We start from the raw sequence: 25946 nt of genomic DNA on the forward strand, positions 1-25946 counted from the left end.
CTTGTAAAGACCTTTGAGACCCTGATGTGACTTGGCTTGGTATTTGCACCATAACCAGAAACCCTTGACATCCACTAGCAATTACACTTATGCCTTACGGACCTGCTCTGACAATGAAGTTCAGCACATGCTTACCTGTAAGCACATGAATAATCTCACTGACTTCAAGCTAATCACGTGCTGAAGTGCCCTGCTGGCTCAGAGCCAGCGTAAGGGCAACATATTCTCACAATGCAAACTCTGTTTTGAAGAGAGCCATGTGCTGCAGACAGCATGGCATTTTTACTAATCTAAATCCCACGAGAGCTGGCCTACGAGGGATTGTAATGCTGGGACTTATTTAGTACCGTGGTTGGGCTCAGCATCTCACAGCACTGGCCTCTGCTGCTCTGAGAGCCCTTCTGTAGAAACTGATTAGCTACAGTACATAGGCCATGCCGTTTTCTCCATCTATATTATACTTTGGTCCCCTCTAATGGCCACTGTTGTGCTTCACCTTTCCCTTGCTGGAGGGCAGGCACACTGTATTTTTAATGTCAGTTTTTAGGTGTCTTAATGGTTATTTTATTGATTTCTCCCACTAGAATTGGACAAGAAAATGAGGGTCCATGGGCAGCAGACAGCAGGAAAACTTTGGGGAAAGTAGAGACAGGGTAAAGAGGGCTAAAAAGCAGCCAAAAGGTTTGGGAAAACAGAGCAGTGAAAAGAAAAGGAGTACTCATGGCACCTTAAAGACTAACCATTTTATTTGAGCATAAGCTTTCATGAGCTACAGCTCACTTCATCGGATGCATACTGTGGAAAATACAGAAGATGTTTTTATACACACAAACCATGAAAAAATGGGTGTTTATCACTACAAAAGGTTTTCTCTCCCCGGACCCTACTCTCTTGCTGGTAACAGCTTATCTAAAGTGATCACTCTCCTTACAATGTGTATGCAGGAAGTACAGGAAGTCATTTGCAAACTCTAAGAACTTGTCTTAATTAGATTTTTGTACCTCAAATTCACTGATTGCCAATTAATAAGAGGTAGTTACAATGTCTGCATAGCCTACCGTGGACAATCCTTATTTCATCCAGATTACAAACATTTGCTCTGTACCCAGACCATGTTGGGTGTTCTGCTAGCCTTCACAATTGTGTTGACTACCTCAAGTTAGCTGGCAGGCAATTAACTCAAGGCATAATAGTCTAGTGAAGACAGACCATGAAAATCAAGGGCCTGATCCAAAAAGTCACATAAATCAATGGGAGGCTCTCCATTGATTTGTATAAACTTTGGCTCAATCCCCAAATTCTGCCCTCACGTCCACCTGGGCAGTTTCACAGACTTCATGGAAGAGCAGAGAAGCACAGTGAGTATTGACTTCAGCAGGACTGTGCATGTTTAAGTGAGGGCAGGATACATAGTTCTTCCTATCAGGCTGGAAAGTAGCAAACTGTTAAAAGGACTGTTCCTAAACATTTATAACTGAGCACTTCTGAGCTTACCTTCCATTTGAATGTGTTCTTTTAGGGTTCACAGATACTTTCTCTTTCCTGAGACTCGGGTTATGAACATGAGATTGTCCTAGAGGACAACTTCTAATGCGAACCTGTTATGCACACTGGCTCTACTTATGGGAAATAAGACAACACTGGGAAGACTGACTGCCATGGTCAATATTGAAAACAGCATGTTGTACCACGGGCTGGGAGAAAGTGTAACAATACACAGACGAACTTGAGCAAATTAGTGACATGTGTGCTATTTTCCTGATCGCATCAGCCTCCATATGTCTCTCTCAGGCATCTAAGTGCGGAGAAACAAAACAAGGAGAAACAAAAGATTCAAAGAACAAAATGTGTTTCTTCTCAGTTCTTCTGGGCTACAGAGGTGTACAAGATCATGTTGTCCAGCATCTATTTCTTTTTACATTGGCTTATTCCTGGGGAAAGGATTTATGGGAAAGGGGGGATTTATGCACCTTGCTCTGACCACAGCCAGGGCCATGACTGAATCTTTCTATCAAGGAGTTCCATGACTAATGTCCCACATTAGAGAACTCTGTCCCAAGTGCCTGCCACATTATCAGTGCTCACTGTAGACCTGATCCAAAGCCCAATTAAAGTGAATGGAAACGTTTCTGTGAATTCCAATAGATTTTTGGATCAGGCCCTGGCATTCTTATGAGTTGATGAGCAAGCACTGTTCTTCATTTGCATTTGTCTTATATTCATGTGGATATTTAGAACAGGACATAAGAATCAATAGTTCTTTTCTACTATCGTAACACAGTGAACATTCGGAAAAAGACTTCAAGAACGGGGAATCCAAGGTCGGGCTATAAATCAATACATGACCATTTCCAGTATTTATAGAAGGTAGCACTAAACCTACGGAATGCATGACGTAGCTTTATGCTGCTAAAGTCTTTGAAACAGTTGAGAAACTGGCATGGAAATAGAGCATTCCCTGAAAAATAACCAACCCCCAGTACCAGTAGGAATGCGGTCTTGATGGAAGTTGCCTTGGCTGGAAACAGCCATTTTAAGAGCTCTTCCACATTCTTCAAACAATTTCTCTCCAGAGGATCTCCTCATAGTACCTGCAAATCAGAAACCTCAGTTAGCATTAGGGTTGCCAACTTTCTGATTGCAGAAAACCAAACACCCTTGCCCCAGCCCTTCTCTGAAGCCCTGCCCCTGCTCATTCCATCCCCTCTCCCTCCATCACTTGCTCTCCTCCACCCTCGCTCACTTTTACCAGGCTGGGGCAGGGGGTTGGGGTGCAGGAGGGGGTGAGGGGTCCAGCTGGGGGTGCAGGCTCTGTGGTGGGGCCAGGGATGAGGGGGTCAGAGTGTGGAAGGGGGCTCTGTTGGGGCAGGAGGTTGGAAGGGGATACAGGCTCTGGGCTGGGGGTATGGGTCTGTGTTGGGGCCAGAAGTGAGGGGTTCAGGGTGCAGGAGCGGGGCTGTGGGCTGGGGCAGGGGATTGAGGCGGGGGGGTTGTGAGGGCTCCAGCTGGGGGTGTGGGCTCTGGGGTGGGGCGGGGTATTGGCGTGTGGGATCAGGGTGCGGGCTCTGTGAGAGAGTTTGGGTGCAGAAGGGGGCAAGGGGTGCAGTCTCCTGGCGGCACTTACCTCAGGCAGCTCCCGGGAAGCAGCCAGCATGTCACTCTGGCGGGTAGGTGGAGGCGTGGCCCGCTGGCTCTACATGCTGCCCCTGTCTGTAGGCGCCACCCCTGCAGCTCCCATTGGCCACAGTTCCCAGCCAATGGGAGCTTTGGAGCTGGCACTCAGGGTGGAGGCAGTGTGCAGAGCCCTCCTGGCTGCCCCGTGCATAGGAGCCGGACATGCTGGCTGCTTCCGGGAGCTGCACAAAGCCAGACACTGTGGCCAACTGGACTTATATTGGCCTGGTCAGCTGTGCTGACCGGAGCCGCCAGGGTCCCTTTTCGACCGGGTGTTCTGGTCGAAAACCCGACGCCTGGCAACCCTAGTTAGCATGTGGACGAAGAAGAAAAGCTTCCAGGGCATTTCATAGGTCCATTATGCTTACAAATCTGGACTGCAGGTAGCCACAGTCTGTTCAGGAAGAAATGCACACAATGCATCCAGCTAAAAGGGCTATTTAAACTCCTGTATATCGTGCAGTTGTAGTCCATGTTGGTCCCAGGATATTAGACAGACAAGGTGGGTGTGGTAATATCTTTTATGGGACCAACTTCTGCTGGTGAGAGAGACAAGCTCTTGAGCTTACACTGAGCTCTTCTTCAGAACTCAGCAAAGTGCATGTGGCAATATCTGTCTTAAAAGAACCATTTCAAAATCACTTCCACTGGTATAAATCAAGAGCAACTCCATTCAAGTCAGTTGAGTACAGAAGTGGCAAATCTATATTAGTGAGAAGAGAATATGGTCCAAAGCATCTAGTTAACTTTTTAAAATTATCTATTGGTTTGTCTAATTGTTAGAATTCATTACCATTATTTTTTTTGTTCTTACCTAAGATGGTAGCTGAAAATATTGAAATCTTTCCAGTCTTCTCTTTGCATATGGAGAAGTACATGAAAGCTGTAAAATAATTAGATTTATCACTTACAGTTTATAGCATTTTATAGTTACAAAGCACCGTGTGTTCAAACATTAATTTGCAAAGAGAAATGACAGACTATTAAAACTTTATGCATTACTTTTGACAATTTAAATTTGACAAATATGCTTCATCCCAGAGTCCCTGAAGACGGTCAAGGTAGAGCCGGCTGAAACTTGGAATTTAAAGTTCTTGGGAAACTGATATTTTGAAATTTGATTTTGGTCCAATTTGGAATCCCCATAAATATAAAGGGAAGGGTAAACCCCTTTGAAATCCCTCCTGGCCAAGGGAAAGCTCCTCTCATCTGTAAAGGGTTAAGAAGCTAAAGGTAACCTCGCTGGCACCTGACCACAATGACCAATGAGGAGACAAGATACTTTCAAAAGCTGGGAGGAGGAAGAGAAACAAAGGGTCTCTGTCTATATGCTGTTTCTGCCGGGGATAGACCAGGAATGGAGTCTTAGAACTTTTAGTAAGTAATCTAGCTAGGTACGTGTTAGATTATGATTTCTTTAAATGGCTGAGAAAAGAATTGTGCTGAATAGAATAACTATTTCTGTCTGTGTATCTTTTGTGTAACTTAAGTTTTTGCCTAGTGGGATTCTCTATGTTTTGAATCTAATTACCCTGTAAGGTATCTACCATCTTGATTTTACAGAGGTGATTTCTTTACTTCTATTTCTATTAAAAGTCTTCTTGTAAGAAAACTGAATGCTTTTTCATTGTTCTCAGATCCAAGGGTTTGGGTCTGTAGTCACCTAGGCAAATTGGTGAGGCTTTTTACCAAACCTTGTCCAGGAAGTGGCGTGCAAGGTTTTGGGAAGTATTTTGGGGGGAAAGACGCGTCCAAACAGCTCTTCCCCAGTAACCAGTATTTGTTTGGTGGTGGTAGCGGCCAATCCAAGGACAAAGGGTGGAATATTTTGTACCTTGGGGTAGTTTTGACCTAAGCTGGTAAAGATAAGCTTAGGAGGTTTTTCATGCGGGTCCCCACATCTGTACCCTAGCGTTCAGAGTGGGGAAGGAACCTTGACAGGAATGAAGCCAAATATTTAAAAAATTTCCTGTGAATTAGAAATTCAAAAAACTAAATTGTTTCAGAAACACTGAACATGGTGTTCCTGAAATCCAATGTGCTTTCTGGGACCTCAGCAGCAGCAGACTAAAACTGATATGATTCTTGTCAGTTTCAGCACTCCCCTTGAGTCTGCAGGGCCTCAGGTCCCCAGCCCCGGGGCAATCCACATGGTGGGACTGCCCAGAGCCACAGACCATGGAAGCCTGTATAAGGATTTCCAGGAGCCTGGCCCCATGAAGGGAACCTGGAAGCCTTGTCATGGTGGGAGTGGACCGATAGTCATGAGCCCAGGAAATCCTGGTGCTCCCAGCAGCCTTATTGGGTTCCGACACAGCCTTGTCTGCAACTCTACAGAAATTAGTCAAACCAGATGAGAGTCTTTTATGGGAAAATTTCCCACCAGCTCTAGTTGAGGGACAGAGCCCTGATAAAGTTATTTCAGAGATCTACAATGAGAAAGAATGCAGATATGACACTTTTGGTCTTCATAATGCTAATAAGCATTGTTGAATGCTAGACAAAAAACAAGGGTATTGATTTGACATCATTCCTATCTGGAAAGGAAGATTAATTATGCATTAGGCAGATTTACAAAATCTACAATGGTCCTTTGACTCGGAATTATGGTCCATTAGCCCTGGTTCCTGATTAATGTGAATTCTGTAGTTACACAATATAATAAATATAATTCCCAGGACCACTGTGTCAGATACAGGTCCTCAGCATGCACAGATTTTAAAATGTTATTTGATGGAATTTTAGATCATGCAGCGGAAGATGCCAGAATGTTCCTCTCCTGAATTATTCAATTAAAGAACATCAGCTTTCACCACTCAGAGAACTATTGGTAATTTACATTTCATGGGCCAAAATCTCTGCTGATGTAACACTAAAGCAGCAAGGGGAGTCATTCCAGTCAGTAATTTGGTCTCATATAAACCTGCACTGAACCGACTGAAACAAGGAACGAAGACTCATTGGTTGCCCTCTGTGCATTACCTCAATATAAATGTTAAACGACACATGACTCATTTCCACAGGATCACCACCACTGGATGCACAAACAGTACTGTGCTTTTTAAGCCCTCCCATCCACCTGCACATGTTGATCTAGACCATCGATCTATCATCAGACAGTGCCGAGATACCAAAAAGGGTTTTAGTAAACCTGGAGGCCCCTGCAGTGTGTTCCCTTTTGCAGCTGACGTAACGGTGAACTGCAGCCAGGTCAGCCCCTCCCCCCGCCCTAACGAATTTGCACCTGCACTAATGCAGAAAGGAAATACTTCTAGTAATCCAGCACATGCTATTTGCTTAGGGCTAGATTTTGCCATCCTTACTCACATTGGTAGTACTTCCTCATGTGACTGTCCCACTGAAGCCAATTGAGTCCTTGGAAAATACAGTGAAAAAAATCAAAATGCTGAAATTCCCCATGAGTACTGAAGACAAGGGTTTACTTGGAGGGAAGAATCCTCTAGTGACACTGACACAGGCCCAGGAAACATGGAGGATTAAAAAACACTACCTCATGCAAAGCTGGATGAAGAACTTGGAGAAGGAGCACCCTGACCAGAACCCATCTGGTTAGAATGGCTGTCACAGATGTTGCCTTCTCTATCCTCTTAGCAGTCTGCCTAAAGCAAAAATTTCAGGTCCAGCCAACATGTGTAGAAAGCTCACAAAATATCTGTGTTTAAAAAAATTCCATTCCATCATAATGGGGTGGGGGGAGTCAACCTTATCGAATTATTATCCTACTCTTATTCTAGGGAGAGGCTGAGTTTTAGCCAGCATCCCACTTTGACCTCATGGGAGAAATATCTGACAGACTTAGCACTTTCGCTTCTACTGGAGAGCAGAACGTGACATGTACATACAGGGGCTCAAAGTAATCAAGCTCCACTGGCTTTCAGTGCCATTTATTCAGTGAAAAGGAGGAGGAAAAATCTGCCTTTTTATCAGAGACACTGTCAGGTTAACTCAAGTGCGGCAAAGAGAGACACACAATGTACCAGAAAATGAATATTAACTTTGTTTACTAATCCTTGGCTATGCAGATTCATGTGAACAGTTTTCAAGGGGAGTTGGGATTTCTTATTCAAGGACTGGCTATGAATGTGTATGCTCACTGGATTTATACCAATTTCTTGTGCAGATGGTACCTGACAGCATTGGATCCCCTACATCTCCCCTTTCACTACAGCGTGATATTTAAAAATGGGAACGGATTCTTAAGTGACATGCATCATCTTTATTCCCGGCTGTTCCCTCTGAAAGGTCGTTCTGCTTGACCTGGCAGGCAATTATATAAACACATCACACAGGGCAGAAAATGAAAAAGAATTCAAAACAGTCTACCTGCCAAGTCTACATGTTTAAAACATTCCCATAGTCTTCACCATTTCACTCTGAAAAGGAAAGTGGCAAAGTAACAAAGTCCTATTCTATATATGATATTATATCGAGATTTGGGGGAACATTGAGCGTGATTTGGACATGTGGTTTGATTTGTAAACTTATTTTTTTTAAGTTGCTGAGTAAAGCCATAATTCCTGAATACCGAGGATTTTGAACCAGAAATCTGAATCCCACACAGCTTCACTGGATACAACTTGTATATCATGAAACAGCAGCTACCTATTAACCTCTTCATAGTTGGAATTCAAAACTCTGTTTGTAAAAGTCAGTATTTCTGCCCCATCTTTCTGTTACTTCAAATCTGGGCACCATGTAACGTTAGATTATCGCCTCAGTTCAGCAAGGCGTATAGGAACGTGTGTAATTTCAATGCAACTACTCAAGTGCTTAAAAAGTTAACACTACAGTGCTCAGAATTAGGTTCATGCTTATGTACTTTGCTGAACTGGTGACAAAGTAGTGGAATTCCAAATAATTTATTCTTCTCTATGGTCACGGATATAGAGGAGACATTTTATATTCTGCAGTAATGTCTGCATATCTGCTGTGTCCACATGCTTTGATGGAGTCCTTCATACCATATTTAATATTATAGCATATGGGGTTTTTTAATTAGATATATGATAGGTCAGTGGTTCTCAACCTTTCCAGATTACTGTACCCCTTTCAGGAGTCTGATTTGTCTTGCACACAACAAGTTTCATCTCACTTAAAAACTGCTTGCTTATACAATCAGACATAAAAATACAAATAAAAGTGTCACAGCACACTAGAATATTATTGAGAAATTTCTTAATTTTTACCATTATAAAATACGTGTAAATACAATATTTATGTTCCAATTAATTTTAGTGTGGTACCGAGCCTGTTTTTCACTTGTGAGCCTCCTCTGAAGCCCGAGTGCCGGGTGGCACGTAATTTAGCTTCACAGCATCTTCTGTGGTTAGGGGCCCTGGGCAATTGCCCTGCTTGTCTCCCCTAATGCCAACTCTGCACTTGTGGCCCCTCCTAAACCTGTCCTGTGACACATGCACACCGGAGGGCTGCAGCCTTCAGGTTGAAAACCACTGATCTAGGTAAGATGAGTACCCCCTGGAAGACCTCTGCATACCCCCAGGGGAATGCGTACCCTGGGTTGAGAAACACTGTACCAGGGCATTTGCCCTTGCCAGTGCATCTTGGTACAAATAGCCACTAATATTATCAGTGATAAGTATTTCTAAAGCACCAAATTTCATATGGAGCTCTAAGGGGAAACAAATATGATCCCCGCCTGGAGAAGCTTACAATCCACATCTGACAATCTCAGAAAAAATGAAGATGACAGACATACTTGAGTGGGTAGGGAAGGGAGGACAAGTAGTAAAATAAAGATGAAATAAGATTTACAATCAAAATGGGAAACAAATTTATAGATTAAGGCCTGAAGGCATCGATATGACCATCTTCTCCATCCTCCTGCAGTGTTACTCCTTCCGCTTAACAATCTGTCCCAATTTATATTTGGCTCAGATACTCTGCTTCCTTCCCCAGGCCTGACGAAGAGCTCTGTGCAGCTTGAAAGCTTGTACGTTCCATCAATAGACGTTTGTCCAGTAAAAGCTATTACCTCACTCACCTTGTCTCTCTCATATCCTGGGGCCAACTTGGCTACAGCACTACCAACAACTCCAGAAAAAAACATCTCACAAAAACAAATGCTTTCGAAATTTTGGTCACTACAAGATGGAACTGGAAAACGGGCACCTTCCAGTTTTGGCTCCAATCTACAAAACAAACTTCAGGCATGCGTCTGGATCCACTGATTCAAATCTTGCCACCACGTCCCACCCAAGCCCCTCTCCCAACAACTTAACGTAATAGAGATGCAACACTTTGGTTTTGATCCATTTCTACTTTTCACCTTTCCATAAGAAAAAGTTTGAGCAACCCCCCCGCCACCCTTCCAGTGGAGAGCATTGAGGATCCAGTGAGATAACAGTGGGCCATTCCCAGTGCGCATCTGAAATGTGGAACTAAAAAGAACAAGTGACTTTCCCCTCTTAGCTCCTTTTGCTGTGCCTGATTCTGAATGCAGAGCAGTTGTCCTTGACACACTTTTGAAAATGACAGAGTCTTCAGAATATAACGTTGCTCTCGCCAAGCCAGCCCAGGAACTGTTCAATTAGAAAAGGCACTATTTCATGTAGCAAGGGATGCAGTTCTGCCTGCACACTGATATAACTTTCATTTTTTTAATTAAAAAATCGTGTAACTGTTAAAACTGACATTTAGGTGATGTCGTGATTCCATCATGTGGGAGACAAGTTTTATGGCCTGAGAACTCTCCCCTAGTGAGATTAACAGTCAGTCTTAGAGGATGCCATGTGTCTTTGCTGTACTGATTGGACCGAGAAGTGTTATGGCAGACACTAAGGGAGCTGCTCAAGGTCAACAGGAGATGAAGTGAGATTGAAAGGAATATATTTTCCCTGGATATTATTCATATTAGGGTAGGTTGTACAAGCCTATGATGGAGTGTTCACCCCACCCCAACCAAGAAAAGGTTAAGGAAGCTCTGAAAGGGCCAATTAGAGTGATTACGCCACACCTTAGAGGATTAGGCTGGAGGAACAACCCCTGATTGGAGGATGAAGCTCACCTGAGCAGGTGTAGGCTGGGCTATTATAAAGCCAGGAAGCTGGAAACAGAAAGGCCTGCAGTGAAGAAGTCTGCAGCCACCCTCTGTGGACTAGAGAGGGAACCAGGAAATGGGTAGGGCCCTGGGCCTCAGGGAAGGAATCATAGAATCATAGAATATCAGGGTTGGAAGGGACCTCAGGAGGTCACCTAGTCCAACCCCCTGCTCAAAGCAGGACCAACCCACAACTAAATCATCCCAGCCAGGGCTTTGTCAAGCCTGACCTTAAAAACTTCTAGGGAAGGAGATTCCACCACCTCCCTAGGTAACGCATTCCAGTGTTTCACCACCCTCTTAGTGAAAAAGTTTTTCCTAATATCCAACCTAACCCGCCCCCCACTGCAACTTGAGACCATTACTCCTTGTTCTGTCATCTGCTACCACTGAGAACAGTCTAGAGCCATCCTCTTTGGAACCCCCTTTCAGGTAGTTGAAAGCAGCTATCAAATCCCCCCTCATTCTTCTCTTCTGAAGACTAAACATCCCCAGTTCCCTCAGCCTCTCCTCATAAGTCATGCGCTCCAGTCCCCTAATCATTTTTGTTGCCCTCCGCTGGACTCTTTCCAATTTTTCCATATCTTTCTTGTAGTGTGGGGCCCACATAGCCTGTAGGAAGAAGCCCAGGGAGTGAGCAGCAAGGTTGGGGTCTAAATAGACCTTGGCAGCATGTTGTAGGGTCTCTGGGATAGAACCTGGAGCAGTGGGCAGGCCTGAGTTCCCTACCTGCCACTAATGGAGTGGTATTGCCTGGACATTGGGTCCAGTGAGACTCAATATTCTGGAAAGGGAACAAGCCAATGAAACCTTGGCATAGTTTACAAGACCAGAAAGGACTGTTGTGATCCTCTAGTTTGACCTTCTGGACAATACAGGCGAAGAAAACTTTCCAAAAATAATGCCTAGAGCGTATCTATTATTCCAAGATCACAAAATCCTAAATCACACTTCACCGTTTAATGCAAAACTAATTAGCAAAAATTCACATGGCTATTTGAGAGACAATCAGTTTATCTCAGCTGTGTGTTTGAGACACACTGATAGCAAGCACAGGGTTTACTCAGATGTTTTTATGCCCTGAGTGCTCTCCCCCACTCATTAGTTGAAATGGCCTGAAGGCAGGAAATTGTCTGCAGCTCCAGGCAGTATGTGTTGATTTATCATGAAATTTCTAATGCAACTTTGCAAATATCAGAACAATCATTTTATTCTATGAAGTAAAATGAAGTTATTGTGAGATTAAACTAGGAAGACTTGCACTAGCTTGTGATAATACCTGGTTATAGCTCAGTGTTTAGAACTTGATCTAAAGCTCATTATGCAAATGGAAAATCTCCCATTACTAATGGGCTGTGGATCAGGCTCTTAATGAGTATTAATATTGCAGCTGATTTGGCTTTTCCTGGGCTATAATCTTTGCAAGGCAGGTACAGGACTTTGAATGTGTTTATGAATGTGGCCTCGGGGCATACTAATTATTGTTGGTATTGCACTAGAGACCTCAGCCAAGATCAGGGCTGTGTTGTGCTAGGCAAGGTCCACACACTCAGTATACAAGATATTGTAAGTTCTTTGGGTCAGGAACTCAATATCAACACTAAGAGATAAATACCATCTCCATGACCCTGCACAAGCAGGTTATGTAGATGACTTCTCTTGTGTATCTTTATAGCAGGACTGATGGTCTGGAGAACAGGAGATTGTCAGCAAAAACATTTAATACAAAAAGATTCTTTAATTCCAGCATGTATTCATTTATTAGCTGGGCAGAGGGGAAGGCTTGATGAAATATGGGATCATTTCCTGGCTGGGCCAGACTTCCAGGGTGGCCTTGGGCAGGTCTCTCAACTCAAGTTTCTCCATAGAAAATGTGGGGGTATTGCTATTTTCATACCTTACGTTGCATTGTGAGAATAAATGTATTAAGTTTGTGATGTGCTCAGATATTATAATATAATGATAATATGGGCCCCATGCACACAGACAATATCTAAATCCCACTAGTTTTTTCCTGGGCTCTGAATCAAACGTGATTCTACCTCCGCTGAAAAGCCGAGAAACTACCAAATGAGTCAGATAAACATTTTAGGAAGTTTACCTAAGCCAAAGCCAAACTCCTAGTCTCTTAAGATTCTCCCACTGTTAACCCGGTCTCATCTCTGCTAATATAGGGCCTGAGTCAAAGCCCATTTAAGTCTACAGGAAAAACAATTCCCATTGACTTCACTGGGGTTTGGTTCAGAAACTTGCCTTTCAGTGCTTCCCATTTATATATCAGAAATACATAAGAAATATGGAAAATATTGTATCTCTTCCCTGACCCATGTTCTGCAGTGGTTTCAGGACTTAGAAGTAGAGAATATTCCAAGCTGTTAAACTAACAAGAGTTATCCAAGTAATTTTCTATTACTCTTGAGAACCCTCTCTGGCCTGCCATTACTGCAGCAGATATTAGACAACATCCTGACCTTAAAACTACCCATCAACTTTTTACTGAGCGAGGTGGCTCTGTTGTATAATTGTGCCCTGATAATTTGGAAGAAACTACTCTGAGATAATTGGCTGCAGGCACTTGTTACAAATATACAGTCTTAAAAAACTACTATTTCAAAAAAAAGAGTTACAAATATGTAATTTAATCAACCAAATGTTCTTTAACCACTTGCCATTGAAGTGTTTTGCTCAGAGATTGAAAGATGATATGCCTAAAGTAGCTCTTACAATTATGTACAACAGATTAAATGTTCAGTGTCAGGAGGGGGCAATTCCGCTTTATTTGGAATTGGGGAGAATTTAACAGCAGCGATGAGTATCTTATGAATCCAAGACACTGATTGTCACTATGGAGGAAAGCACCAGGCCCAGCAGAAGGGAATGGGAGAAAGGTGTTGGTACCAGTAAAGAGGAGATGGGATCAATTTTGGATAAATAAGGAAGTCACAAAGTGCAATAAGAAAAGATAAAAGGATCATGGAAGAGCCAGCCAATGGGCAGAGGGATACTATCCAGAGAGAACGATCATAGCACACCAACGATAGCTATGCAGAGGACAGCACATTGAAGACTATTATTTATATCACAGTGATACCTGAGCTTGAGTCCCTATTTTGCTAGGCACCATCTATACACATCATAAGAGAGAGTCTCTGCTCCCAAAGAACTTATGTCTAAATAGAAAGGTTGGGAGAGGAAGCAAAGGCACAGGGAGATGGTGTGCGCAAGGACAGAGCAAGTCAGTGCTAGAGTGGAAAGAGAACCCAGGCTTCCTAGCTCCCAGTTCACTGACCTACCCACTAGACATCTCTACAATCCCCAGCTCTTTAACATCCATGTGACCACATTTTTTCCATTACATTTTGTATACACATCTCTCTTATGGTTATCATACATTCTCTTTAATCTCCCTGGTGGGCCAGAATCTGTTTCTTGTCCCTCCCTGCATTCCTGAAGAGTGGGACAGGTCTGTTGTGGGTCCTATTGAATGACATCATGATCTCCTAATAGTCTGGAAAGGCAGTGGATTAATTCCTTGTTGGGAGAAAAAGTGAGTGACAGAATACTTCTCCTAGTCTGCTTTTATTTGCAGTTTCTAAGATCTTTGGGGCAGACACCATGTCTTCGTATAGGCTTGTACAGCACCTAGCACAATGGGGTCTGATCCCAGTTGGTGTCTGGATGTTGCCTTATTACTACTGTTAATTAATATAAACACTATTATTGACAAGGGTCACCATATGGTCACTAGCATGTGAGCAAGTTTTTAGTCTTGGAAGAAACACTGTGTTGTTGGATTTTTCATGTAGTTCTTGGGGACAGCTGGGCCAAAAAGCAAGGAAGTTTGACATTAAGGTAGAATGCTATAATTAGAGACCTTGTCTAATTAAGAACAATTCTTAGGGCACAGTTGCTCCCTGAGGGCTGAACACTGGTGTTTGGGCTGAGAGTTCTGAAAGAAGGGATTACCTCCCTGCTGTTTGTGACCACCGCAGCTCCAGGACTGGTGTAAGTGCAAAGAAAACAAACTGCCCTAAGAATATACCAGACTCCATGCACCGATAGCTCCTTCAACAAGAAATTGATCTTCAAGGCCCTGCTGGGTGGAGGAGCAATAATATTAGGTCTGTGGTCAGATTATCAGACTCAGATCTTCTGCCTTGCTTAGTCCCAACCACACTTGACCAGAGCCAAAGCTTCAAGCTGTGCCAAAGGTTAGGCAGTGGGTTACTTTCTATGTCTTACAACACAAATGGAAACCCGGTGGACTTCAGTATAAGTAACCCTCCCCTCTTGAATACAAAAGGTGCTGGTGTTTGCAGTTAAGATTGCAGGCATGCATTATTCTCATCCAAGTACTAGATAAACTCCAGTTATTACCGAGCAGTGTGGGTCAGCAGTAATTGTCATTGCTTTCTGCTGGTAAGTTGCTTGCCTCTCAGCCATGATGAATGAACATAAACCTTTGAGTTGCACATCTGCCTGTTTTGCCACAATATAATACTGCGTGCTGATAATGGAGTGGTAATGTTTCAAAATCCCCGCTGATAAACTGGTGGAGAAAGGAGCTACTCTTTGATATACCAAGACTTAGTGTAAAAGCAACACATATGAGACCTCACGATCGTCATAATATAGTCTGTGCTTTCAAAGCTTGGAGCATTCACTAAATCCATTGAAATCCCTCATCCTTGGTCTCCACTTATGGATAGTAGGTCAACAGGGGCTTTTTTTATACTGGAAGCTATTGACCATCCTGGGAAAATTTAGGGGCCATTTGACCCTGTTTCAGACAAATAGGTTGTGTCTGACGGTATTTTAATACACACTGCAGGCACTTTTAACATCACGCACATGCACTGTTTTGTAACCCTGCTTTGTTTCTCTGTAGGGAATGCTTTTAAATACCAACTACATTGACAGGGATTTTGTACGTTAAATACTCACAGATGGCATAATAAACAGATCTAGATGTTTTGCTCATAAACTATATCAGCGTAATTTTCTGAAAACCATGGCGCATCTGCACACCCAGGTAATTAAGAGATCCAGGTACATAAATACGGAGAGTCACGGTCTATAATTCTTCCATGGCTATAGGCCATGGGCCATTCGCGTCCAAATCTGTCACTTGTTTTTGTATGTTCCTTTTGTGAGCTCTTGATATCTGAGCTCCATGAATGTTAAAACAAACTTGGCATGGAGCTGTGAAAGCTGTGCATTACCTTTGGCTGCAATGTGCGTTCTCTTACTGAAAGTAGTTAAATTCCATTGGCTTTGACAGAATAAGGAGCAATGGTCTCAAGTTGCAGTGGGGGAGGTCTAGGTTGGATATTAAGAAAAACTATTTCACTAGGAGGGTGGTGAAGCACTGGAATGCATTACCGAGGGAGGTGGTGGAATCTCCTTCCTTAGATATTTTTAAGGTCAGGCTTGACAAAGTCCTGGCTGGGATGATTTAGTTGTGGATTGGTCCTGCTTTGAGCAGGGGGTTGGACTAGGTGACCTCCTGAGGTCCCTTCCAACCCTAATCTTCTGATTCCATGATTCTGGAACATGGCCAGTTGTGAGCAGACGATCACATGCTCACCAATATTTCGTCAGTGACCAGGTGGGTGAGGTAACTTTTTTTTTAAATGAACTTTTGTTAGTGAAAGAGACAAGCTTTTGAACTCTTCTTCAGGACACCTGGGATGAACACAGCCACAACACCTTTGAAAACGTAAGTGTTGGTGAGAGCTGTAATCTATTTTCATTTGCATATCCAGGCTGAATAGCCATGCTTACCTATGCTCCTTATTTGCCTCTTGTTTAACACGGCTGACAGGAGCTATACAACAAGGAGATTTATGTAATTGGACAAACACTAGTAGATCAAGAATAAAAGATGCTCCCCTGTGGCCTGTCTCTGATAATTAACTGACTCCTCTGGCAGAAGACCGCACTAAAGAATGAACAAACAGATTTTATTACAACTGCTGCTCAAGATCTTCTCCTGCCCCGGATGCCAATTAACCAAATAGGTCTGAATTCGGAAGCTGAATGTATAAAGCACCTGTCATTCACATCCTCTCTCTATTTAATCCACCTCACCATCTCTGTTCAATACATTTCCTGCCCCATCCATGCTGTGTTCAAATTCTGCATGGCGCTGAGACTCAAACTGCCAGCATGATGGTAAGAATTGGCATGGCAGCAAAGCATTATCATTAATGTGTTCTGAGGCAGGTCCAAAGTGCATACAGAATGCCAACAGAAACAAAGTGTGTGGAGAACAGCAAGAATGTGTTTCACTTATTTCATTGTTGGTTGGCTTTAAAAATACTACTCCATATGGGCTCAGGATCTATCCTCATATATAACTTGCACTTCAGAAAGCTCAAAGTGCAGTATGCTGCACAGAAGTAGGAAACCATCCAGAATGGTCTTTGTTCAGCAGGGAAAAGTTGGCTGTATGATAACACTCTCAAAGCACTAAGAGCTAATTTTATATATAAAGCGCCAGTGTTCATAAGCTTCTAATTCAGGCTGTTGGAATCACTGTGGCCACATTACTGTTAAACATCCAATTTAAGCTGAGAGTTTGCATGATTTTCAGACGGCATGCTACCATACTGCACCACAAAACACTGTTTGGCCTTCAAAGTAATGCTGTGAGTAATGGGCCTGATTCCCCACTGCACTGCACCTTGTGCAAGCACTTACACCAGTGCAAAGTGAGTACAAAGTGGATTTAAAAATGATGCTAAAATCAGAGTCTTCTACGCACCTTTATACTCGAATAGGTAATTTACAAGCAAAGAATTAGGCCCAATTGATTGAATAAAATGAGTAATGTCCAGCAATGCATAAAAAGTCTGTTTTTTATTCCAAGGAAAGATGCACATTGAGTTAGACTGAGCCAACGCCTAAATGAGTTTACACAGAGATTTTTCTGCTTTACTAGGGATAAGACTTAATTCCATTAACATGATTTGCAGGATGTTTATTTTAAGTTATGATTTAGAACATGGAGTTTCATGTAACTCCAAGGAAATGAGATGAAGCACAGCCATCTCAGAGCCTCTCCCGTCAATAGCCTCAATTGTTGGGTCAGAACCCAAAACAGGGTGAACAGAGAAGCCAGAGATGTCAAAAGTCTAAAGTCAGCAGATCCAGTGACAATCAGAAATGCAAGTCTGGCACCTTGCCGAATGCCAGTCATGCCATATATCTGCCAAGCCTCTCGGACAGATATTGCTGTTAGATCTCTCACTGTTAGGCTCAGTTAGTGCCACTCATTGGGGCCCCTCAGCCCCAGTTCCCTGCCCAGCCATGGCTGCTCCCACTTAAGTCCTACGCTGACCTTCCTCCAGCTGAGCGGTCTGGCAGTCACAGCCTGTTCCACATGCGGCCATGTCAAGGTTCCTCCCCCACTCTGAACTCGAGGGTACAGATGTGGGGACCTGCATGAAAACCCCCTAAGCTTCTCGTTACCAGCTTAGGTCAAAACTTGTTTGGGTTTACTGGGAAACGTAGTTTGGACACGTCTTTCCCCCCCAAAATCCTCCCAACCCTTGAACCCCACTTCCTGGGAAAGGTTTGGTAAAAATCCTCACCGATTTGCATAGGTGACCACAGACCCAACCCCTTAGATCTGAGAACAATGAAAAAGCATTCAGTTTTCTTACAAGAAGACTTTTAATAGAAATAGAAGTAAGGAATCACCTCTGTAAAATCAGGATGGTAGATACCTTACAGGGTAATTAGATTCAAAACACAGAGAACCCCTCTAGGCAAAACCTTAAGTTACAAAAAAGATACACAGACAGAAATAGTTATTCTATTCAGCACAGTTCCTTTCTCAGCCATTTAAAGAAATCATAATCTAACACATGCCTAGCTAGATTACTTACTAAAAGTTCTAAGACTCCATTCCTGGTCTATCCCCTGCAGAAACGAGCATATAGACAGACACACAGACCCTTTGTTTCTCTCCCTCCTCCCAGCTTTTGAAAGTATCTTGTCTCCTCATTGGTCATTTTGGTCAGGTGCCAGCGAGGTTACCTTTAGTTTCTTAACCCTTTACAGGTGAGAGGATTTTTCCTCTGGCCAGGAAGGATTTTAAAGGGGTTTACCCTTCCCTTTATATTTATGACAGGCTGTATCCACATGTCCTGGGGTTCAGGGCTGACAGGGAGGGGAATGGGGGACAATATACCAGGGCCCCAAGCTCAGGGCCTTTCCCCCAAATGTCTAACATTGGTTTAAATAAAGCAAAATGGGAAGGGGTGGGGCCTAGAAAACCATGTATCAGACCCCACAATTCTGGGGTCTCTCTCCAGCTCCCTGCTGCCAATCGGCTCCCACAACCAGACAGGGCCCAGCCACATCATGGGTCAGGACCCTCTCCCTTCCCTGGCCTGGGAAAGGGCCAGTGCAATTGGGAGGGACTGATGGGAGTTGTAGTCCCCTGCTTTACAGCTCCTTCACAATAAGAACTGGATGCATTATTGCAGAAGAGGGAAGAGAATTGCAAAATATGCAAAGAAAAGCAAAGACAGGGAAGGATTGTACAAGGGGTTCGTAATAAGAACAGGTAGAATTGCCAACTTTCTAATTGCACAAAACCGAACACCCATGCCCTACCCCTTCCCCCAAGGCCCCGCCTCTTCTCACTCCAGCCCCCCTCCCTCAGTCGCTCACTCTCCCCCACCCTGACTCACTATCCCTGGGCTGGGCCAGGAACTGGGACGCAGGAAGGGGTGAGGGCTCCAGCTGGGGGTGCGGGCTCTAGGGTGAGGCCAGAAATGAAGGGTTCAGGGTGCAGCAGAGGGCTCTGGGCTGGGGCAGGAGGTTGCAGTGTGGGAGGGGGTTAGGGCTCTGGTTGGGGGTGCGAGCTCTGGGATGAGGCCAGGGATGAGGAGTTTGGGGTGCAGGAGGGGGCTCCAGGCTAGGTAGGGGGTTCAGGGTGGGGGCTCCGGCTGGGTGGTGCTTTCCTCAGGCAGCTCCCAGTCAGTGGCACAGTGGGGCTAAGGCAGGCTCCCTGCCTACCCTGGCTCCGTGCTGCTCCCAGAAGCAGCCGTCATGTCTAGCCCCTAGGCAGAGGTGTGGCCAGGCAGCTCTGTGCTGTGCGTGCTGCCCATGCCCGCAGGTGCCACCCCCACGACTCCCATTGGCCATGGTTCCCAGCCAGTGGGAGCTGCAGAGCTGGGACGTATCAGTCTGAAGCTGGAAAGTGTGCATTTATTATCACAATGTAAAGATCTAGCTTAGGAGAACGGGTGTCACCATCCCCAGCCACTGACTCACAACCCACAAGACTTCAACATTTTGGTTTATGTTTATCCACCTTTTTGACCCACAAATTGGGCTGAAAAAAAAAAGTCACATGATAGAGGCAGCCTCTCTTCCAAGGGTTGCAGTCATTATGGTTTTAATTAGACCAGAAAGAGCAATAGCAGCCTTATTCACGAGAAGAAGAAACCAAGAAGTTTGCAGCCAAAGTCATTTTTTTAAAAAAGTTACTTGAACGTTTTTAAACTTTAAAAAAGAAATGTTTGAATTCAGTTTGGCTTGGTTCTTATGCTCCCTCAGCTGATATGTCAAGAACTTGCTCACGTGTTTGTCATTTCTCTTTTCTATAGCAGGCCCAGATTCTGCCATCTTTATTCATAGAATCATAGAATCATAGAATATCAGGGTTGGAAGGGACCCCAGAAGGTCATCTAGTCCAACCCCCTGCTCGAAGCAGGACCAATTACCAGTTAAATCATCCCAGCCAGGGCTTTGTCAAGCCTGACCTTAAAAACCTCTAAGGAAGGAGATTCTACCACCTCCCTAGGTAACGCATTCCAGTGTTTCACCACCCTCTTAGTGAAAAAGTTTTTCCTAATATCCAATCTAAACCTCCCCCACTGCAACTTGAGACCATTACTCCTCGTTCTGTCATCTGCTACCATTGAGAACAGTCTAGAGCCATCCTCTTTGGAACCCCCTTTCAGGTAGTTGAAAGCAGCTATCAAATCCCCCCTCATTCTTCTCTTCTGCAGGCTAAACAATCCCAGCTCCCTCAGCCTCTCCTCATAACTCATGTGTTCCAGTCCCCTAATCATTTTTGTTGCCCTTCGCTGGACTCTCTCCAATTTATCCACATCCTTCTTGAAGTGTGGGGCCCAAAACTGGACACAGTACTCCAGATGAGGCCTCACCAATGTCGAATAGAGGGGAACGATCACGTCCCTCGATCTGCTCGCTATGCCCCTACTTATACATCCCAAAATGCCATTGGCCTTCTTGGCAACAAGGGCACACTGCTGACTCATATCCAGCTTCTCGTCCACTGTCACCCCTAGGTCCTTTTCTGCAGAACTGCTGCCTAGCCATTCGGTCCCTAGTCTGTAGCTGTGCATTGGGTTCTTCCGTCCTAAGTGCAGGACCCTGCACTTATCCTTATTGAACCTCATCAGATTCCTTTTGGCCCAATCTTCCAATTGGTCTAGGTCCTTCTGTATCCTATCCCTCCCCTCCAGCGTATCTACCACTCCTCCCAGTTTAGTATCATCCGCAAATTTGCTGAGAGTGCAATCCACACCGTCCTCCAGATCATTTATGAAGATATTGAATAAAACCGGCCCCAGGACCGACCCTTGGGGCACTCCACTTGATACTGGCTGCCAACTAGACATGGAGCCATTGATCACTACCCGTTGAGCCCGACAATCTAGCCAACTTTCTACCCACCTTATAGTGCATTCATCCAGCCCATACTTCCTTAACTTGCTGACAAGAATACTATGGGAGACCGTGTCAAAAGCTTTGCTAAAGTCAAGAAACAATACATCCACTGCTTTCCCTTCATCCACAGAACCAGTAATCTCATCATAAAAGGCGATTAGATTAGTCAGGCATGACCTTCCCTTGGTGAATCCATGCTGGCTGTTCCTGATCACTTTCCTCTCATGCAAGTGCTTCAGGATTGATTCTTTGAGGACCTGATACATGATTTTTCCAGGGACTGAGGTGAGGCTGACTGGCCTGTAGTTCCCAGGATCTTCCTTCTTCCCTTTTTTAAAGATTGGCACTACATTAGCCTTTTTCCAGTCATCCGGGACTTCCCCGGTTCGCCACGAGTTTTCAAAGATAATGGCCAGTGGCTCTGCAATCACAGCCGCCAATTCCTTCAGCACTCTTGGATGCAACTTGTCCGGCCCCATGGACTTGTGCACGTCCAGCTTTTCTAAATAGTCCCTAACCGCCTCTATCTCCACAGAGGGCTGGCCATCTCTTCCGCATTTTGTGATGCCCAGCGCAGCAGTCTGGGAGCTGACCTTGTTAGTGAAAACAGAGGCAAAAAAAGCATTGAGTACATTAGCTTTTTCCACATCCTCTGTCACTAGGTTGCCTCCCTCATTCAGTAAGGGGCCCACACATTCCTTGGCTTTCTTCTTGTTGCCAACATACCTGAAGAAACCCTTCTTGTTACTCTTGACATCTCTGGCTAGCTGCAGCTCCAGGTGCGATTTGGCCCTCCTGATAACATTCCTACATGCCCGAGCAATATTTTTATACTCTTCCCTGGTCATATGTCCAACCTTCCACTTCTTGTAAGCTTCTTTTTTATGTTTAAGATCCGCTAGGATTTCACCATTAAGCCAAGCTGGTCGCCTGCCATATTTACTATTTTTTCGACTCATCGGGATGGTTTGTCCCTGTAACCTCAACAGGGATTCCTTGAAATACAGCCAGCTCTCCTGGACTCCTTTCCCCTTCAAGTTAGTCCCCCAGGGGATCCTGGCCATCCGTTCCCTGAGGGAGTCGAAGTCTGCTTTCCTGAAGTCCAGGGTCCGTATCCTGCTGCTTACCTTTGTTCCCTGCGTCAGGATCCTGAACTCAACCAACTCATGGTCACTGCCTCCCAGATTCCCATCCACTTTTGCTTCCCCCACTAATTCTACCCGGTTTGTGAGCAGCAGGTCAAGAAAAGCACCCCCCCTAGTTGGCTCCTCTAGCACTTGCGCCAGGAAATTGTCCCCTACGCTTTCCAAAAACTTCCTGGATTGTCTATGCACCGCTGTATTGCTCTCCCAGCAGATATCAGGAAAATTAAAGTCACCCATGAGAATCAGGGCATGCGATCTAGTAGCTTCCGTGAGCTGCCGGAAGAAAGCCTCATCCACCTCATCCCCCTGGTCCGGTGGTCTATAGCAGACTCCCACCACTACATCACTCTTGTTGCACACACTTCTAAACTTAATCCAGAGACACTCAGGTTTTTCTGCAGTTTCGTACCGGAGCTCTGAGCAGTCATACTGCTCCCTTACATACAGTGCTACTCCCCCACCTTTTCTGCCCTGCCTGTCCTTCCTGAACAGTTTATAACCATCCATGACAGTACTCCAGTCATATGAGTTATCCCACCAAGTCTCTGTTATTCCGATCACGGAATTATTATTGTGGGCAATACCATACCTCTACAGTTGGATCCCCCCTGTCTGTGGGATTACTTGAGGAGTAAGACACCACCCAACATGAGCTAGATTGGGAGAACCTGGCCCTGAAAGAGCGTCGCTGCTTTAGGTTCCTGGATAGATGGCAGTGATGTCGTCCTGGCTGCACAGGAGTTAACAGGAGTTTTGCTAGTCCTTTCAAAGGAGCTAGAATTTCAACCCAGTACTTTGGATTCCACAGGCACCAGCTTCCAACTCTCCCCGAGAGTGTTCAACCCCTGCTCAGCCCCAGGCCCTGACCCCAAGCCCCTGCCCACACCCACTCTGCCCCCCACCCAGCCCGAGCTTCCTTCATGCTGTAGAACAGTTGATCTGAGGTGGGCCAGAGGTGCTGGAGGGGAGGGATGGGAGCTTGGATGCCCATGGATGCTAAGCACCTGCTAATTCCTCTCTCCCATGGGTGCTCCAGCCCTTAAGCACCCACAGAGTTGGTGCCAATGTTTGATTCTTATGAGTTATGCCCAAGGCTGCCCGTGTGCAGTTAGCTGATCATTTGCATACGCACAAAGATTAGGAGAACAATGTCCATTGTTCCCTGTCTTGTGAAGAGAGAACACTTGTTATGGACGTCACTCCACTTGAGAGGACAATCTCTGCAAGTCTTTGCTCTGTGTCGGGCATATATTCCCCTGGGGACACATCCTGGGAGTCAGTTTGCAGGCACTTACATGGCATTTTTCTGGACCATTTAAAGTTTTAGAAATAGGATTTCCCCCTCCCCTGGGCTCACCATGCTATCCAGCTTCCTGAATTGCAGGCATTAGCTCAAGTGCTTGAGTAAGAAGCTTGCCAGAGGATGTTGTGAAGGCAAAGACACTAACAGGATTCAAAAAAGGGAGCTAGATAAGTTAAAAGGAGGATAGGTCCATCAATGGCTATTAGCCAGGATGGGCAGGGATGGCGGTCCTAGCCTGTGTTTGCCAGAAGCTGGGAATGGGTGACAGGGGATGGATCACTTGATGATTACCTGTTCTGTTCATTCCCTCTGGGGCACCTGGCACTGGCCACTGTCTGAAGACAGGATACTGGGCTAGATGGACCATTGGTCTGACCCAGTGTGGCCATTCTTGTGTTTTCTTGTGGTGTGCATGCTGCTGGACTATACCATGTGGTCTGCTTGTTTGGGGGACTGTGTACTGACAGTGTGTGTGCTGAGCCAAGCAGCCTGCTAGGCAAGGCTGAGAGCTTCTTAACAAGGCTTTGATCCCTAAGCCCTTCAGCACCCAGCAACCCTTAACCGGGGGCAGGTCGACTCAGGAAGACCAGGGCGTTAAAAAGCCAACTTCTAAGCGACCAGAGGAGCGAGGGACAGGAACTGCTAAGAGGGGAGTTTTGCTAGGGAGTTGTGGAGGGTCTACATACACTTAAAATTCCTTAAAAGTCTTTAAGCTTAAAGCCAAGAACACCCGCTGATAAAAACAAAAGGAACAAGCTTCGGGAGTAAAAAGAGAATGCAGGCAGAAGTCCAGCAACAGAGTTGGGGCTACCCAGTTTATTGCACCCAATGCAGCATGTCTGATTACCTGCCCTATGGGCAGGTGGCGTATGTGTGCCTTCGAAGCAAGGAGCTCCTGGCCCTCAAAGACTGTGTATGGGCTTTGGAGACCAGGCTGGCTGAACTGGAGGAGCTGAGGGAGACAGAGGTGTACATAGATGAGACTTCCCGGGACACAGTAGAATGGTCCCACCCCCGGTTTGACAGCCTCTGTGCGGTTGAGGAGGATGAAAGTCTCAGGGAAGGAGAACATCCAACTGGAGCACAGGGAAACAATCCCATAGTTGGGACCTTCCTTCCAGATGATGTTGTGGTATCCTCTCACACTGAGAATACCTCTCGGGGGAGGGAATGCAGTTGTTAGGAAGAGACAGGTATTAGTAATGTGCAATTCGATCATTAGAAACATAGATGGCTGGATTTGAGATGACCGGGAGAACTGCATGGTGACTTGCGTACGTGGTGCAAAGGTTGCGGATCCCTCGAGGCATCTAGATAGACTTAAATTACAATAAGGTGGCTGATCTCCTGAGGTCCCTTCCAACCCTGATATTCTATGATTCTATGAAAGGCTGCACTTAGAGTAGTTATCAATGGTTTGCTGTCAAACCAGAGACGATATCCAGTGGTGTCCTGCAGGGGTCACTCCTGAGTCCAGTTCTAGACAGTTTTCATTAACTAAGTGGATAATGGAATGGAGAAGATGCTTATAAAGTTTGTGGAGGACACCAAGCTGGGACAGGTCATAAACACTTTGGAGGTCAATATTAGAATTCAAAATGACCATGATAAATTGATTTCATACAAATTCTTCAAACAAGATGAAATTCAGTAAAGACAAGTTCAAAGCACTACACTTAAGATGGGGAATAATGGGCTAGACAGTAGTACTGCTGAAAAGGATCTGGGAGTTCTAGCTGATCACAGACTACACATGAGCCAACTGTGTGATGCAGTTCCAAAAAAAGGGTGGCGTGTGTTAACCAGAGTGTTGTATACAAGACACCGGCATTAGCTATCTGCTCTACTCAGCACTGGTGATGCCTCAGCTGGAGTCCTGTGTCCAGTTTTGGGTACCACATTTTAAGAAAGATGTGGAGAAATTGGAGAGAATCCAGAGGAGAACAAAAAATGATAAAGGTTTAGAAAACCTAACCTATGAGGAAAGGTTAAAAAACTGGGCAGATAACACTCTTCAAATGTTAGGGCTGTTATAAAGACACAGATCAATGTTCTCCTTGTTCACTGAATGTAGGACAAGAAGTAATAGACAATCTGTAGCAAGGGAGATTTATGTTAAATAGGAAAAAAAATCCTAACTTTAAGGATATTTAAGGACTGGAATAGACTTCCAAGGAGGAATACCCATCATTGGAGATTTTTTTAGAACAGGCTGGACCAATAGCTGTCCAGGATGGTTTAAGTATTCCTGGCCTTGCCTCAGCAGAGAGGGCTGGACTATATGATCTCTCAAGGTCCTTTCCAGCCCTGCATTTCTATAGTTCTATGCTAAAACACGCTCATATTATGGCTACCCTGTCTTAGCTCCATGCACCCACTTGTTAATTTCATACTTATGTTACATCTTGTCCTTCCAACTCTGAGCCTGCAACGAGCTCCACCTCATCCAGTGTGAAGTTTATTGTAGGCTCAGTGTCACGCTGTGCAGCTCTCATCACCAGACTGGCATCTCCTCCTGGTCATACTGGGGATT

This window comes from Lepidochelys olivacea, assembly GCF_965140295.1.
Source record: "Lepidochelys olivacea isolate rLepOli2 genome assembly, chromosome: 6".
In the NCBI taxonomy this organism is placed as follows: domain Eukaryota; kingdom Metazoa; phylum Chordata; order Testudines; family Cheloniidae; genus Lepidochelys; species Lepidochelys olivacea.